This window comes from Ursus arctos, unplaced genomic scaffold, assembly GCF_023065955.2.
Source record: "Ursus arctos isolate Adak ecotype North America unplaced genomic scaffold, UrsArc2.0 scaffold_7, whole genome shotgun sequence".
Classification (NCBI taxonomy): domain Eukaryota; kingdom Metazoa; phylum Chordata; class Mammalia; order Carnivora; family Ursidae; genus Ursus; species Ursus arctos.
Genome location: NW_026623089.1, coordinates 46,599,752 through 46,617,479, shown reverse-complemented (window position 1 = coordinate 46,617,479; position 17,728 = coordinate 46,599,752). Strand labels below are relative to the sequence as shown.

Genomic DNA, 17,728 nt, shown 5'->3' with positions numbered 1-17,728 from the left:
GGCTTGTGTGTGTACGTGAGCATGAGGTTTTAAGGCACAAGGGAAATGTTTCATGTTTTTGTTTTTTTGAGTGTATTTGGTTGTACAACGATGTGTGTGTATGTGTGCAGTTGCGTGTATGTAAATGTGCTTGCTATGGCCATGTACACAGGTATATTTGTGAGGGAAAGTGTACGTGTGTGCGTGTTTGTGCACGCGTGTGGAAGCGTGTTTGTAAAACTGAGTGTGGGCGCGAATGTGTGTGCTGTTTGTGTAGGAGTTTCCGTGTGAGTGGCAGTGGACGAGAGCCAAGGTGGGTGCGCACTTAAATCCTCTCGGGGGTGGCTCCGCGAGGGGAACCCCACGAGTGGGTGCACCCAACTGCGCCTTGTAAGTGCCATCGCTCTCCGCGGCCCCCGGGGCAGTGCCCAGCCCCGGACTTGGAACTGGGCCTGGGTCCCGGCGCTCCCACCCCGCCCACGTGCATTGGGCCTGGGGCGCTCCCGGCCCGCCTCGGGGAATCCACGCGTCTCTGGACCGCGCAGGGTGCCGGGGTCAGACCATGCGCACTGGTCCTTCCCAGTTGTCGGGGGCACCGCGCTCCAACCTCCCCCAACGTCGCCCTTGGTGGTGGCGGTGGTGTGTGTGTATGTGGTGGGGTTCCTCTGTTCGCCCCACCAGTCAGTCCCCGGGCTTTGGGAACAACCCCAAAGCCTCCTCCCGGGGAACGCTTGGGCGATCCTTGCTAGCAACTCGTTTGCCCCCAAATAGGGTACCTTGACAGCGTTCACTGCCCGAGTGCACTCTAGTCCCGGGCGCGCAAGTCAAGGGGGTGCCGGGTGTGCCGGGTGGTTTTTGCCCCCTCCCCAATGTGGTCCCTTCCTAGGCTCAGCATTTCTCTCCTACTCTAAACTTGCAGGAGCGGGGAGGTGGGGGCGGGCAGGGAGAAGTGGAGGAAGGGGGAGAAAAGAGGGAGGTGAGTGACGGGGTGGGGGGGTGACGCGCGATGCTCTTCCGAGCCACAGAGGGGGGAAAGCTTGGAGAGGGCCGGGGCCAAGGAGCGGGGAAGAGAGAGCAAAAGAGGGGACAGGAAAGGCAAGGGAGAGAAAAGGGCGAAAAGGAAAGAGGGGGAGTGAACGGCGAGAGCGCTGAGAGAGCGCGAGCCGAGCGGAGCCCAGCGCTGGCGGCGGCGGCGGCGGCGGTGCCGCGACACTCCGTTCCATCCGTGGTTCCGCGCCTGCTTTTGCGGGCGGCCGGCGGCGCGGGGCCCTTTGGAAATAGAATAGCCAATGTAATCTGACACTTCAACTTGCTCGGCTCCGGGCGAGTTGATTCACTTACTCACCCCCTAACGCCGAGTTCCTTTTCACTGTCTGTGGACATTAAAAAAGCGAGCGGCGGCGGGCGCCCGGGAGAGCAGGCGACCGGGCGGCGGGCGAGCGAGGAGCGACCCGGCGGCGGAGCGAGCGAGCAGCGCCGGCGCAGCGCGGTGACCCCAGCCCCGGTCGGCGCGGAGCAGGAGCCGAAGCGGAGCCGTTCTCGGCGCCCTCGCTGCGCTCCTCCCGGCCCGAGCCGGGCCTGCCCGGCAGCGGCCGCGGCGGCAGCGGCGCGTCCTCCAGCGGCGGCAGCGGCGCTCGCAGCGCCCGGTAAGTTTGGGTCCAGACCCGGGCGCCCGCTGGCCGCGGGCCTTCCTCTCGCTCTCCGTGGACTCTTGGGGTGCGAGCGTGGGGCGCTGGGGGCTGGGGGCTTTTCCCTTGAAGGGTCCGCCGGGGCCAGGCAAGCCGGGCGAACGGCCGCCGGCCGAGCTCCGCTGCGCTCCCCTCGGCGGCCCGGGGCCGAGGCCCAGGCGACCGGCGAACGCCCGGCTGCGAGGAGCCGGCTCGAGCTGCGCGCGGGGGCCGAGGCTCTTCGGGTGTGCGGGGCGTGAGTAAGGTTGTGCGCGCGCGGACCCTGTGCCCGCCTCCTGCCGGTGCGCCTCCAGCCCTCGTTCTGTACACCCGGGCAGGACCGGGATTCGGGCAGGGAGGATAGGACCCGGGTAGGACCACCTCGGTCTCCCTCACCTCCTTCGGGGAGACGCGAAGTTGTGCTCCTGTGTGTACGAAAACCGCCGGAGACGGCGCTGGATTTCGGGGTGGCAAGGGGTGGCGGTGCTAAGTTGTGCATCTGAATTTCCAGGGAAAACACACACTTTTGTAAATGGGAGGTGGAGGCGCGGTTAAGTTGTTTGTGTGTGAATTGCTCGGGGAGACGCGGCGCACGGTACTAGACGGGGAACGCCAAGGGGTGTGTGTGTAGGGGCTTCCCGTAGATCTTGAGAAGCCCGAGGGGCGTTAAGGCCATCGGCTGGACGGGGCTGCCCCGGCCAGGAGGGGAGCCCAGAGGGAAGATGTGTGTGTGTGTGCGCGCGCTCGTTGCAAATACGAAAGTAATTTCTCCGTGTTCTTTCTTCCTCCGTCTCCGGCGGCGGCGGCGCGGCGGCCCCGGGGGAGTGGGAGGCCGGCTGGGCGGAGGTTGGGGGGCCCGGCCAGGGCCGGAGCTGGGGTGGGGGGGGCGGGCTCTGGAAGCTTGTTTCACATTCCTGGCGTCTGGGCTGGGGAGAAAACTGGGGAGCGCGGCCTCGGCGTCTGGGGCGCGGGCAGCGGGCGCGCGTCGCCCCCTCGCCGGGGACATCTGTCCAGGAAGCCAGGCGGGCGGGGAGAGGGCGCGGTGCGGAGGGCAGGCTCCCCGCCCCGGAGCAGCGGGGGCGCGGGCGAGGGGCGGCCGCCTTCCCGGCCATTGTGCGCCAGCAGATTTTCACGGGAGACTGCCCCGGAGCCGCCGGAGAAGGCCGGGAGTCGGCCTCAGCCCCGGGTTTAAAAGACACTCCAGGAATGTAAACAACCCGGGCAGGAGGGCGGGCTGGCGGTAGCGCGCCAGGGCAGCCGGCCCGGGCCCCCCACCCCTCCCGAGGGGACAGCCCGACGGCAGGGCCGCCCAGCCCTTACCCCTCTACCTGCCGCAAACTTTTTCCGCTTCTGCCTTCCAATTTCCCAGCTCGCCCCTCTAGCGGGGCACAGAGCGAGGGCCTCTCCCGAGGCTGGGGCACAGAGCGACTGACACCCGGCGCCTGACCCTGGAGGCCTGGCGGCCCGACCCCTGCTTGGGTGTCCCGAACCCAGACTGTTCTGATTGAGAGCCGCAAGCTTCCTTGGGCAGTGCCCGAGTAACTGGGGCTCTGAGAGCTGCCTGCCTGCCTGCCTGCCTCTCTCCCTCCCTCCCTCCGTCCCTCCCGCTGCTCCTTCCCCACTCTCCCCCTTCTCCTCTCCCCTGACTGCTTTTCCAATGCCTTGACATGAGGGAGGAAGATTTAACTTGGCAGCCCAAACAAATGTTCTCTCAGAGGTCCTCCAAGAAGCTGGCGGCTGCGCTGGCAGGGTGAGGGCACTGCTCGGCCAGTCTTTTCCTCCTCCCTGCTCTGCCATGACCATTTGGAGCCCCCTGGGTGGACAGCCCGGGGCATGGGAAGAGTAGAGCCCAACCGTGCAGATTTAAAAGGGCAGTGAGAAGCCGCCTGTGGAAGCCCCGGGCTTGGCGCTGGGCAGAAGCCGCAGGGAGCTGCCTCCTGGTGCCGAGGGTTTTCTGGAGGATTTTCTTGAGCAACAGTTTGTCTCCCTGCTGCAACCTGGGAACGGGGCCTGGTAGACCAGAGGGTTAACCCGCGCTGTCTCCTCCTCTCCTGTGGGTGTAAGGACAGGCTGGTTACACAGGGCAGGGCAGGAGGCCAGAGGCTGTTCTCAGAGGTGCCTGCGTTTGCTTATTATTGTTTTTTCTGAAGGTAGAGATAAAGAGGCAGGCGCTGTGGTTGGAGAATGGGCAGCTTGGCTGGCGTTGAATTCGGACTTGACTTCGCTGGCGTTGGTATGGTCCCGGGAGTTTAAAAGTTGTGTGTAAGCTATCGGGGAAGTTGAGACCAGGGGGCAGGCCCCTCGCTTTCTCTGTCCTGGCTGCTTTTTGAGGAGATCCAGAGCAGGAGTTGGGGTGATGTGGGGGGGGGGAATTCCTGGCCCCTTGCTTCCCCTCTGCCTGGCCCTGGTGCTGTGGTTTGTGAATGCCCCAAGCCTCGCGCTGACCTTTCTCTATCCAGTTGAGGATGTTGAAACACCAGCATCAAACAAAAGACACATTGAAAGCCCTATCTGCCACAGAGCACGTGTGACTTTGGGGCCAAGGGAATGCATCTGGAGGGAGATGGTGTTTTCTTCTAAGTTTTATGATTTCGGTCGGGTTTTGTTTTTCCCAAAAGGACAGAAGCATCTCCTTGTCCCAAGTCACGAGGTTATGAAATGCTGTTTTCACATGTAAATCTCAAAACTTTAGACGTTTGAGAGTTGGTAAGAGACGCTGGAGCTGGGGTGGGGGGAGGCGCTCAGAAGTAGGGAGTTTTCAAGAGTTTTAAATGGTTCTTGGATTGGGGTTTTGAGGCATTCAGGGTATGGCTCACAGAGAAGAGTTGGGAATGAGAAATTGCCGGACTTCTGGGAAACTTTGATAACTAGCCCTGTCTTTGCAAAGAAGGATTTCTGGCTTCTTGGTGGGGACAGTATGTCCCTTTTTCCTCCTAAGGAAAGAAGGGAGGGGGTCCTCTTTCCTTTCATGGCCAGGAGCAAAGTGAAGAAAGGTCTAGAGACTGTGGGATTTGGCCACAGAACCACAGGCTCTCTCTCTCTCACACACATGCACACTCCCCTCGCAACGGTAACACAACACTCTCTCCATACGTGGCCCCCAGAGATGTGCCCCCACATAGGACAGGTGCCCACCGGCAACTCATCCTGGAAAATTGCAGGGGGAAGGCTCCCACTGAGGAGAGCTGCACACTTCACTTTTTCCCTGATTGACAGAGATGGGGGGGGGGGTAGATAAGGAAGGAAGGCACTTTGAGGCCTACTGTGTCCTGAGAGTCGTGTCACAAGAGTACCCGTGTGTGAAGCCACGGATACGGAGTTCTGAGGCCTTGGCTAGGGTCCAAAAGCAGCCATGACCCTCACCTCAGGGTGAGGCATCACTGAAAGAAATTTGGGCACCAACAAGTTAATTTCCGGAAGCTTCTCTGGGCACTCTGTCACGGAACCAGGAAGCAGGGCCTGCCAGGTTGTGACTGGGTCTCATACGTTTTCATTCATAACTTTGCTCCCAAGGGCTTCTGCCGGGCTCCTATCACCGCCCCATCTTTATGAGGTTCCTCGGGTTTTGTGTGGACAACAAAGGCCGGGCTGCAGTAATTACCCTGGACCCCGCTGCAGCCTTGCCTGGTGACTGCTCTGACCTCTCAGCAGGACACAGTGGCCTCTGTCCACGCCCTCTGAGGGGGAAGCTCTTTGTCCCTAGAGCCCCTGACAAAGGTGGGGGGGAGGCAGAGCTTTCCTGGGCTATAAACTCTAGGGGTGATTTTGAGGTTGGGCCTTGCCCTCAGGGAGGATCAAGAGAGGCTGAGAAAATCAGTCCCACACACAGCCTCTGAGAAACCCTTTGTGATTCTTGGGTCTTCCCAGTGCTTGAGGAGATGGGGGAGACGTGTCAAGAGGCTGGTTCCCTTAGGCCAGTGGCTTCACCCTGCTGGGACTCAGTCTCCTAATCTGTAAAATGGGTCCAAAGGCAGAGCAACTCTGATCCCACTAGGCTGCTGTGAGGATGAGGCAGAGATGAGTAGTAGAGCCCTTGGTGTGTGTCCTCTGAAGCCCTGGCAGGCTCTGGGTGCAGAGTGGAGCACAAAGGTGTTGCCTTGGGGGTGCTAGAAGCATTTTCCAGCAGGTGCTTCCCCAAGCCTACTTCCTTGGCAGCTTATACCCAGTCTTGGCTTGCATTCCCCCTGTGACAGGGCGCTCACCACTCCGAGCAGCTTCTGCCTTCAGTGGACAGCTCTATGAGTGTGCTCTGTTGCATGGCATGCTTTCTGGAAATCATTTCCTCCTGACCCTCACTCTGGGCTTGAGGTGCTGGGGGTCCTCCAGACCACAGTCTCCTCCTTTCTTGAATGATCACAGATTCAAGACCAGGGGTCAAGCAGATCATACTGATGGGGGGGCAGAATGCGGACACCCTCCAAACGGCTGCCTTCAACCGTTATTGGGAATGAGCTGCCGGGAGTGAGAAGAGGTCTTCCAGAGGGGCTCACCGTGATCTGTCAGTGTACGTGCTGGGTTTGCCTCTTGGTACTTTTCCCTCCTCGGATTGACAATGAGGAGAAAGAAGGAGGTACATGATGGGGGGTAGGGTCAGGTCAGGGGCCCAGCATTGGTGCCCCAGATAATTCCTAAGAGTCCACAGTTGTGACGATTGTGGCCTGTGAGACACCCAGAAATGGGGAAGATAGTTCCTGTCCCTCAGGAGCTCACAGCCAGTAAGGGCAGGAAGATCAGTCCAAATAAATAATTAACCACTACCAGCTGGCTGCCTGCCATGGGGCGTATGACAGTAATAACCACGGTCCCTCGCCTTTGTGTTTGGCACTTGGGGGATTTAGAAGCACTCTCCAAATTTATGGCACTCCGGCAGCCACCGCGGAAGCTAGCTACTCTTTGGAATTAGCCCCACTTAACAGACAAGAAAACCGAGTTTCAGAGAGGTAAGATGACCTGTAGCCAAGCCAGGAATCAGCCCCAGGCTTTAGAGCTGCGGCACTGCTGCGGCCTTCCCAGTCCTCCAAGCAGGCAGGGACACGGGTGCAGAAGTCGGTGTGGACCCCGTGGGATGGGGACTCGGGAACTGAGGTTAGGGAGGTGGAGCCGCCCGCAGGAAGGGTCACAGAGGGGCCTACCTGTGCCCCCCCACCCCCACCCCAGCAGCGTGTTCCTTTCTTTTGGCCTGGTGTCTTACAGCTGAGCTTGCTCTGAGCCCTAAATGCTGCCGTGACTGCTGGGGCACACGTGTCTGTGCATGGGTCTCCAACCCCAACCCTGGCCCTAGAGCAGGAAGCGGAGATGTTTCCAGGCCCCAGGTCCCTGTGCGGCCCAAGGCTCTTCCCTGGGCTGTGATGGTTTCTATAGATACGGACGTTGACTCAGCCTGCCCCTCCTCTGGCTGAGTCAGTCCTCGGGCTGTGTGGGGTGGCCGCCCTGTGGGGGCTCTTGAGTTCCTCCTACCCCCAGACACATCCCTCCTGCTGCCCACGTCCCTGCGCCCGCTGCTGTGGAGTTCAGCTGAGTGCTACCCCAGGACGAGGCCGTAGCTGGTGGGGTACAGAGCAGGACGCGGCCAGGCAGGCCAAGCTGGCACCTCCCCAGGAAGCCTGGCCCAGCCTGGCACACCTGCACAGGTAATGACTGTAGCCCGGGAGGGCCCCGGGGCCCCCGCCTGTCAGGCCCAGCTGCCGGGGTTACTGCAGGATCATGCTGGGGGAGGCCGGGGTGTCTGAGCTAATTAGATTTCTTAGATTTCAATGCTCCCCTAATCCTGTTAGCCCGGCTGTAATTGTAACCACTTGAAGGTTTCAGCCGTGGCAGGCTGTTGAGGACAGACGGTGTGGGGACTCCGCTCTGCCCCAGCCCCAGCCTTAGACAGCCAGCTGGGGACTGGGGACTCCTTTTCCAATTCTCCAGGGTGGGGGCCTGAGTGACCATAGGTGTTGTGCTTTTCTGTGGAGTCTTGGCCCCGCGGACCGTCAGAGCAGGCATGGCCCTTAAGGGTCATCTGGCTCCAAGCCTTCGCTGTGTGGATGGGACCACAGAATTCTGCACCGGGGCAGGGGCTGGCCCCGGGCCTCAATGGCCGGTAGTGGCAGGGTGCCTGGGTCTTGCGGTCTGGCTTTGTGATCTTTGTCCCTGGAGACTTCAGGGCAGGTCTGGAATTGTACAGGACTCATGAACCCTCCAGAGAAGTCTACCCCAAAGATAGGGGCTAGGGGTGCTTCATTTGTCCCACAGCCTGCTCCCCAGTTGGCATCACACACCCCCACACACACACACACATGCACGGATCCGCGTGCCCTCACACATGCTGTCGCCTCTGCTGGCCCAGGTTTCTCCCGAGGACTCAGGCCTTTTCTCCTAGGGCTCTCAGAGATGGGGGCTTTTCTCTTCCTCCCCTGTCCTAGATTCTTGATCTCTTGGAGGGTCCAAGTGAATGCAGATTAGTGCTTTGCCAGAAAATGGCAAGGCTATTCTGATGGGGGTGGGGGTGGGGGTTATGTTAGAAGACAATCTCTTTGTGCTTTCAAAGGCTCTTCCAAAATTATTTTTTTGGCATCTGGTGTGAATGGAACTTGCAGTCTGTCCCTATCCTCTCTCCTGCCCTACCCCCATCCGCATTTCCCAAAACTTCAGTCATCCACCCACAGAGGTTGGTGCTTGCAGGGGTGGTGAAGGTGGGGGGTGGTGGCTGTGATGCCTTCAGAACCCCTGTCGGGAGGTTCCCACCCAGCAGTCACATCTTGTCCTCCACTTGGCCCTGGAGCAGCAGGGAGAGGTGTTTGAAACCTCCCTTGCACTCTGGAAGCTCCATGGCTCTGAGCACGTAGTACAGAGCTGAGGGGCTGGAGGGCTCACCTAGCCTGACCGTTCCTTTCCTAGCCCAGCAAACCCAGCTATGGGAAGAAAGAATTGGCCGTATCCAAGGGCAGCAGTGAATTAGTGACACAGCCAGGCCTGGAACCCTGTCTGCCCAGCCCATTAGCTCATTAAACATTTACTGAGCATCTACTGTTGGCCAGGCACAGCCCCGTTAGCCACGCTTCGGAGCTCAACAGATGTGCTTCCATCCTTCACCGGGAAGGACCACATGAGCCTGGGAAGGACGGGGTTCATTTCTGAGCTCTCGGGGTAAGGAATAAGCATGGGGCTTTTCAGGAGTACTCCCAGATCCTGCACAGCTGGGAGGGCACGGGCATTAGCACTCCGACCCAGCAACATGTTTCTTAAAAGGTCATCGTAGCTGGGTGGCATTGCAGATTCGAGGGAAGTAAAATAGAAACCCTCCAGGGAGGGTAGAAAGTTTCTCAGCTGCCCAAGTCCAAGAAGATGGCCCGCTGCCTTGTTCCTGATAACACTTCCTCTGCGGTTGGGGAAGCAGGGAGGGAGCCCCTTGCCTCCCACCCTGGGAGCCACATGCATCAGGCCCAGGTGAGAGCATGTGAGGAGGAGCCAGCAGGCTTAGAACAAGGGAGAAGATGCCAAGGGCCTGGACCTCACCCTGTCCACAGGCACTTACCAAAACCCCCACCCTGCTCTCTGGTAGACCTCGGCCAAAGCTGGGAAACCTGGCCCACGGCCGTGACCAGCCAGCCCTGTGGCTGAAGGACAGATGGGATAGGGAGACCTCTGGGAAGGGTCCTGAAACCCTTACTTGGCATTTGCAAGTGGGTAGGCCTTTTCGAGGGTCTCTGTCCAACCTTGTCATTTGGCAGTTGGGGAGACCCAAAGCCCAGAGAGGCGAAGGGACCGGCCACAGCCACAGGGAGGCTGAGTTGTCTGAGTGGGTGGGGAGGGGTGGAATTTTCTATTGCTGTCATGTTTCGGTGCTCCTGCTGTTGTTTATGTCTTGAAAACAACTTCCCAGAGTCTACCAGAAACATCGTAATAGCCAGTACTTCTTGGGCAACTGATTTCTTTTCAGCTCTGCTTAGACTGCTGCCTTCATTTCTCAGCTCCGCCCTTTGTGGCATCTGTGACTTAGGATAGGTTCTGTTTAACTTCTCCAACTCCCGTCTCCACGTCGGCAACGCAGACATCTTCATAGTATAAAAAGTAACACACTGCCTTCCCCCTGGGCTGCGAGAACGGAGCGCCTGCAGCGCCAGGCACAGAATAACTGCTCAACAAACAGGTCCTCCCACTGACGGGTGAGGAGACTCAGGTCGGATGGATCGCCCAAGGTCCCCTGGTAATCTCAGGACCAAGCACGGCTGGACCTGGCATCCAGACTTGCTGACCCTCCGCTCCCGGCCGTTGTCCGCAGTCTCCCCTTTGTAGTGGGAAGGTCGGGTCGGGCGGGTCACCTCTAAGAGGCCCTCCGTGATAACATTTAATTGAGTTCCTTTTAATTCAGCCTACCAGTGAAGTGTGTTCCCCTTGCCAATGTGGTCCGAGGAGGAGATTGACATCTGGGTTCCTCCCTGCAAGCCTCTCTTTCCTCCCCTGTGAGGTGAGGCCAGTGGTGACACCACCTCCCTCCCGGGCTCGTCCCACGTGGAGAAAAGGAGAGCATGAGAGACTGGGCCTCGTCAGCCACCAACCATGGCAACGCGCTGTGGGACCTCAGGCCATTGACAGATACCTCTGGGCCTCAGTTTCCTCATCTGAAAATCATGAGCTGAGACCACATCAGGGTTTCCCAGAGTGGGCTGTCAGGAACCCCAGTCCACCAAAGGAAGGACCGCGGAGCACGGCCTCCCTCTCCTGGGACACTGCCAACCCTATGCCTCCCTTAGCGGTTCCCAAGTGAGAGGACCCTCCTCCCACCTCCCTTTTTTATGCAGAATAGCTTTTGAAGACACCAGTGACTGTCCCTTCCAGCTCTGGCATTGATGGCTGGTCCCCTGGTTGGTTTCTCTGCCGAAGAAGAAGCACTGTCCCAGAGGGGCTGTGCACAGGGGGGAAGTCGAAGGCGGCTTCCACATGGACAGTCCTCCCCGCCCGCCACCCCCCGCCCCCGGCCTGCTTTCTTGGCAGTGCCCCCTGACTTCTGCCCCTCAAGGCCACAGTCCTCCGTCACTGTCTCTGGCCTCCTCTTCTTTTATTGTTACGAGACCACAAATCTGTCTGTGGCCGGGCCGTCCCAAAAGCCAGAGCAGCTTGACAGAGGGGTGGGACCTCTGCCATGTCCCTAGAGATGGGCCTCGAAGACACAGCAGCTATCTGAGCAGAAAGAGCCTCGCGCTCGGCCTGCCGGGGCCGCACACCCCTGAGCCCGCACACACTCTTTTGCAAACACGTATTTTTCTGGAGAGATGATCCACGGCTTTATTCTGATCCTTAAATCAGTTTGGACCCGTGAAAGCAGTGTAAGAACCATGGCCTTCATCGAAGGGTCTAAAATTGCCCTGGCCTTTGAGTGGCAGGACTGCTGTGTTGTCTTTCCCCACCTCCTTCCCGCAGGCCCTTCTGTTCCAACTCATTGGTGCCACTGCCCTAGCCACGGAGGTGTCTGTGTCTACAACGCCTGCTAATCCAGCTTGACATTGTACTGGGGAGGGCACCAAGGCCAAGGGAGGATGAGGGACCTGACCAAGGTCACTACAGTGGCAGGCCCCTAGGACACAGGACCTGGTACAGAGGCTGGGGTGGCCCCAAGGGATGGCCTCCTGGGCTGGCTGACCGCACGGCTGAAACCATCTGGTCTTGTCCTCCGCGAGTGCCTGTGATGTGTACCAGAACCTCCAGAGTCACGGTCCCCAGGAAGCTAGGGACTAAGGTGAAGGGAGGAAGTTCCCACCCACTGCCTCTTCTAGAAAGGCTGGGCAGGACTGGTTTGGGGCTTATGTCCTCTGGCTCAGGAAGCCAGTTTCCCCCTGCTGTCCGCACTGCCTGTTTACCCTGCTCTCTTGGCTTAATATTTCCTCCTCTAGGGCTGCGGGGTTCACTGGTGTTTACAGACAGAGGGTCACTCTCTACGTTCGGGATGCCTGGCTGGAACGGATTCTTCATGAGCCCTGCTGCTTTTAGTGGGAAGAGGCAGCCTGAGGCCCTGCAGGGGATTCTGGGCCGAGGTGAGCTCCGTGCTGGCAAGCCCACCATGTGACCATGGATGATTCTGCCTCCCTGGCTCACAGCCCTCAGGTCCCTGAGTTTCTGGGGTCCTGAAGAGTGGGCTCTTTGGCTGCCATGAGCACGTTGGGGGGACTCCTTGGCCTTCCACCTCCCTACCGGGTTTGCTCAGCCCTCCTGAGCTCCAGGCCCCCAGAGTACTTCTGATTCTGGAAGAAAAGAGGACACCTCGGGTGCCATTTCTTGCCTGGTGTTTGGTGACTGGGCCGTGGCTGCAGAGGGCGCTTCCTCGAAGCTGTGAGTTCAGCATTGATTGATTATCTGCGGAAGGGGGGCTTTCAGATCCTTCCACCTCAGCCTGGGTTCACACCGTCAGTCTGACGTGAGCTTCAGCTTCGAGGCCAATCCTTCTAGGCAGAAGGAGTGGAGCCGCTTGGGGGTTTGGAATCCTTGAGGGCTCCAGAGTTCTCCGAGCTTCTTACCTGATGGCTGGCTCCCCTCCTAGCCAGCTCGCCAGAGTTATGATTGCCTCTCCTGACAAGGGCTGCAGACACCACTCCGCCTGCTATTCCGGGGACCTTTGAGTCTCAGGACCGCAGGGAGCTTGGCAGCCACCTCTCTGATACCTGTTCCACGGGGGACTTATGCCCCCTCTGCAGCATCCCCACAGAGTACCTTCTGGTGTGGGCTTGTACACCTCTGGGACAGGCTGCTCCCCGCCTCTCTGCAGCTCTCTTCACCTAGGAAGCTCACCTAGGATGCCTCCTTCCAGGACCCAGTGCTCCTCTCAGGACCACGGAGCATCTGGTGAATGCAGTTCTTGTGAGCTCCCTTCCATACCCTGCGTCAGAGATTTCTCCTCTAGGCTGAGTGCAAGGCTGGAGTGAGCAGAGTGGGCTTCCCGGAAGAGGTAGCCTTCTCTTCCTTGGGCCTCCTCATTATTTCTGTCTCTGTTCAAGAGCCTGGGCTTTTGGAGACCTCAGGGCTGACCTGGAAGTGATCTGACCCAGATATGAGACATGGAAGTAGGCTGGGGAGGTCCCAGCTGTGGCTCCGTGGGGTCTGAGGGGAAGAAAGTGGCTTGGCTTTAGCTCTTCAAGGGGAGGGTCAGACACGCCACATGGTTTGAAAAAGATGTCTATCTTCCTAGCCTCTGCCAGCAGGCTCACCTCCCCCTGGGACTGGGAGGGTAGCTGGGGAGGGGGAGAGGGGAGCCATGAGTAGTGCCCCCTCCCCTTTCGGCCTCTCCCTGCCTCCTTCCTGAGCCGCTGTCTGCCCAGCTCTGCTCCCTGCTGCCCTGTCAGGGGACATTCTGCTTACGTGTCCTGCGGCCCCAGAGACCTGGAGTGTCTGCGGAGGGCCCTGGATTTGGAGTCACAGCTTCTGGCACTGTCTCCTCGCAGCGGTCTCCCCCCCGGGGCTGTCGCAAGAGTCCGAGGGGAGGGCCAGCACTTCGCACGCCGCACCGTGTCACCGCATCAGGGAGTGTGATGGTTTATTACGCGTGTGGTGACGATAATGTCAGCACAGAAAGGCCTTGGAGATCATCCAGGCCAACCCTCTCATTTAGCCGCTGAGTCTGACCCCAGAGGGGACAGAGGCCTCCCCAAGGTCACAGGGCAAGTCCGTGGCAGAGCTGAAGCACAAACCCAGGCGTCCTGCCCATCCGCCAGGGCCCAGTCCCCCGCTCCGCTTGTCCCTTGACAGAAACCCTTTGCTAGAGAGATGCAGCGGGGAGACCCCTCTGTGGCTGTGGCTGTGGCATCGGGCTCACCTGGGACTTACCATCTTCATCCCACAAAAGCTCCTGGGCCTTATGCCCCTGGCTATACTCACCACAACTGCTGGCCCTGGGGGCAGGCAGTGTTCCCTGGGGTCTCCATGAGACAACTGGCTCCCCCAGCCTGGCCCCCCTCCCTGGGGCTGCTGCCCTGGAACGGGGCACTCCCCTTTACTTCCTGGCCCAGACAGGGCTGCCTGCACCCTACCAGCTGTCACCTTGGGTGGAAATGGAGGCTCCAGAAGCCCGCCTGAGACCCCTCATCTAGGTATCTGACCCGACTGGCTGCAGGGTGTGACCCGGGCCCAGGACCATGGCTTGAATTTGTGGCCCTAGTTTCAACCTGGTGTGACCCCTCCCGTGGCTCTGAAGACTTGAAGATGCCCAGACTGTTGGAACAGGAGGGACCTGGGCGACCAGCTTAGTTCATCCCCTTCTCATCCCCGTTTCTCTGAATTAGGGAACTGAGGCTCCGAGAGGGAAGGAAGCTAGCTCACAACCAGCAAGCTCCCTCCCCGCTGCCAGCCGGGCCCCCTTCTATCTCCTGCCCCCTGAAGCTGAGTCCCAGGCCTGCCCAGGCCTGGAGCATATGGAGTAGGGACACTGGTATCGAATAGCAACTGCCGATGCATCCCTGCAAGACTCTTCCAGACCCTCAGGCCAGGCCCTGCTTGCCTGCCAGATCTGGGAGGGAAGCACACATTTCCTGCTGGTGGGTCCTTGTACCAGCCTGAGAACAAGGTTTCCTGGCTCATCTGGAGCCCCCAGTGTTCTGCCCCTGGGAGAGCAGAACCTGGGATCCTTCTGTGCCTCCCCTAGCCTAGCTCCCCACGAAAGATTACTTACTCATTCACCAAGTTTGTTGAACACCTAGTACATGCCAGGCACCATTCCAGGCCCTGGGGGTACAGTGGTGAACTTGACAGAGGCCTTGCTTTCGTTGTTATAGACGAGACAGACAGTAAGTCAACAACTCCGTGTATGATGTCATTCTGAGCTGTAATAAGTGTTTTGAAGAAAAACAAATTAGGATAAGGTGATATAAGGAGGTGGGTGGGGATTGGGCTTCTTTAGATGGAGTGATCAGGGAAGGCTTCTCTGAAGAGGTTACATTTGAGCAGAGACCTCGAGGGAAGGGAGTGAACCCCTTGAACATTTGGGAGAAGGGCACTCCAGACAGAGGGAATGACATGTGCAAAGGCCCTGTGGCAGGAGTGTGCTTGACATGCTCTAAGAAAGGCAGGGAGGCCAGTGTGGCTAATGGAGTAGGAGAGGGAAGAAGAGAGGAGAGGAAGTTAGCAAGGTGGAGCGGTCACAGAAGGCCTTTTGGAGCACGGGAAAGGCTTCCGACTTCATGCTCAGCAATTTGGGAGCCACTGGAGGATTTTAATTAAACGACTGAGACTCTCTGATGTGCTCTCTAAGAAGATCCCTCTGGCTAGTGAGCTGAATGCAGACTATAAGGGACAAGGGAGGAAATGGGGAGACCAGGTGGGCAGCTTTTACAGTGCCCCGGATGAGGATGCCGGTGGCTTGGACTAGAGTGTTCGGCGGAGGTAGTGAGACAAGATCAGATCCTGGATGTATTTAGAAGGTTGACCAAGGTCATGCCCAGAAGCCCGTGGGGAATGCCTGCCCCCTCTTTAAAGCAGGCTGAGGGGCTGCAGCTGGAGAGCTGGCCGCGATCTCCAAGTCTTGTGGGTCTGAGCGCTTTTCCTTTTCTGCTCTCACCACTCCGGTAGCCTTAAGCTACGGCCGTAGGGTGCCGTAGGGGCCTGGTGAGGTGTTCCCTGCACCCTCGTCCGCACTTGTCATTTTGCCCTTCATCCGCGGGCCTGCATCCTTTTTCATTCCTGTGCGCGCTGCTGGCTTTCTGACATGCTGTCACCCTCAAGCCCTGGGGCCTTGGCCTCTGTCCGTTCCTCCACCCCCACGATTCTATCTGGTGAACCCCTGTGTATCCCTAAGAGCCCAGTCCAAAGCTACCGCCTCTGAACTCCCTTCCCTGACACTCTTGGACCCTGGGGATTTCTTCCTCCACTGAAAATTCTCCTGTTCCACTCCCTCCTGCACTCCATTGCCTGGGATCAACCGCTACTGGGGCTGGGGCTGTGCCTCCCTTCACACCCCCTCTTTCCGCTCTGTGTCCTCACAGCCTGGCCCAGGGCCCGGCACAGAGGAGGGAACAAAAACATTTCAGTGTATTCCTGGAGCAGTAGCTAGTTACTATGGAAACAAGGAAGTGTTGCAACTTCCCTAACTTTTGAGGTTGGGGTCACAGAGGGCAGCTCTGTTTTGTCCCCATGGGATCAATCCAGGATGACGATTTTAGGGTTCTTATGGATTCAAAGTCACCTTAGGCAGGTCCTTTCCCATCCCTGGGCCTCAGTTTACCTATCAGTAGCATGGGAGCCTGGGGGTTGCTCGGCTCTCTAAGGCCGTTTCTAATATCCCCTATCTCTGTGCCCCCAATCCTGCCCTATAACTACAGGCAGGCCCTTTTTTTTTTTTCTCTTTGGGCCTCAGTTTCCCCATTTTGTTCATCTCTCTCTCTCCTCCGAGAAGTTACCTGCCTGAGTCAGATGCTTCCAGAATCCCAGAGTTTCAGCAGCCAAGTGACACTCGATAACTAACCTCGGATTCTTGGGACCTGCAAAGGCACAAAGACGGAAGTCTTGCTTTCCGAGCGGCAGCAGGAGGAGCAGGACGGTGGGTTGTAGGGAGAAGCCAGGCCAGCTCACTCTGGTCTGAACCTGCGCAGGCCCCTGGTCTCCTTCCCTCACCTTGAAGGTGGCCAGTGCCAGTGTTTGTCAGGGGGGCCTTGCCCCTGCGGGAGGCCGTGCACTCAGCCTTCCGGTGTGAGCAGAGGGTTACGGCTGACAGTGCTGGAGGGGCCCCAGGGGCCGCCCGCAGTGGTGGGGTGCAGTGGGTGGGCAGTCCCTTCTGGCCATGTGTCCTCTCCCTCCATTTCATTGCTCAGCTTCGTAGCACCCCCTCACCCCCACCCCCCACCCCCAGCAACCCCTGCCTGGCTCTTTGGAGTGCCTTGGCCGTCCCCAGCAGGCCCAGAACGGGAGTGATCTGGGATGAGAGGGCCTCTGGGCTCTCTGGGCCTGCTTGCTCATCTGGAAAGTGGACAGTTCTCACCTCCCAGGGCTCCCAGGAGGGGAGACTGAAGAAGGCAGTTTGTGTCCAGTAAAGACGGGTGTCGGTATTGCCCGCTGGAGACAGGCCTAGGCCTCAGCTGGAGGGATGCCCCTGTGAACAGCTTTTTCGGGAAATGAACGCTGGAAACTTTTCAGCGTGGGACTCTGGTGTTGTGTCTGAGAAGTACCTCCACCTCTGTGTCTGAGCAGCTCCCGGTGGTCAGGAGCCAGGTAGCCAGGAGCCAGGTAGCCATCGGGATGTCCTTCCCTGGCTGTTAGCCTGCCCGGGGTGTCTGCTGTTAGGCTGAACAACACCCTCAGGGCAGTATCGGGCCCTGGAGGGGGCCCTGACCAGGGTCAGAAGACCCATTTCCCATTTCAGCCGTGGATCAGCTTCCTGACCTGGTCAAGGCCCTGGCTCTCCCTGCCCTCAGTTTCTCCATCTGTGCATTTAAGGCCCCTTCTGGCTGGAAGTCCTTTTGGAAGCCTGTTTGCATGTTTTCACCTCCAAGATAAGCAAGGCTGCCTATACCAGCTCCCCAAGATCGAATAGTGTTTATCTCACCTCTACTCAAAAAGTTCTCACTTTTCTTAAACAGGGGACTGCCATCTGCCCACATGGCTTTGGACTTCACCGTGTGGATGGTGGTCTAATGAGTCACCCAGCCCCTCCTTGCCAGCAATCCTGTTTTTGTCCTTGCTTCCTCTTGGGGGCCTCAGGTGTCTCCCTCTAGACTGCCCCAGCCCTCTGCATTCTCCCCCCCGGACTGTCCCGTCTGTGAGGGTACCAGCTGGCTCTTATTGCTATGTCCCCAGAGGGCCTAGAGCAGAGAGGGTGTTCAGTAATAGCTAGGTGAATGATGGAATGGAAGTGCTTCACTGCCCGGATAGTTCCAATTGTCTCAGCACGTCAGTTTTACTCTCCTATATTCACTTGCCGGAATTTTGCTCAGTATAAAGGATCTTTTTTTAAAAAAATTCAGTTGTTAGTAAGCTCCAAGGCCAGAACTGGTCTTCTATACTTTTGGCCAATCCCCATTTTTCAAAACTGGGGCTTTCTGTCTTGTGTTTTTGCATTTCCTTTATTCGCTTTGTTTGAGCAGCTACTTTTTCTTTTTGGGACTCTGGACAGTAAATAATCC

General features: G+C 58.5%; 1 protein-coding gene across 10 annotated transcripts in view; it reads left to right on the top strand.

Moving 5' to 3' along the window:
* The first annotated feature begins 1,292 nt into the window (after positions 1-1,292).
* The window catches only part of ZMIZ1 (zinc finger MIZ-type containing 1), a 233,940-nt gene continuing 217,504 nt past the window's right edge, over positions 1,293-17,728 (top strand). For 9 of the 10 annotated variants that reach the window (XM_057308716.1, XM_026504542.4, XM_026504540.4 and 6 more), the window contains exon 1: positions 1,293-1,625. The gene's annotated coding sequence lies outside the window, so the exon portion shown is untranslated. Of the gene's footprint in view, positions 1,626-2,593; positions 7,277-17,728 lie in introns of those variants that run through there. The other variant, XM_048219187.2, reaches the window with a different exon arrangement.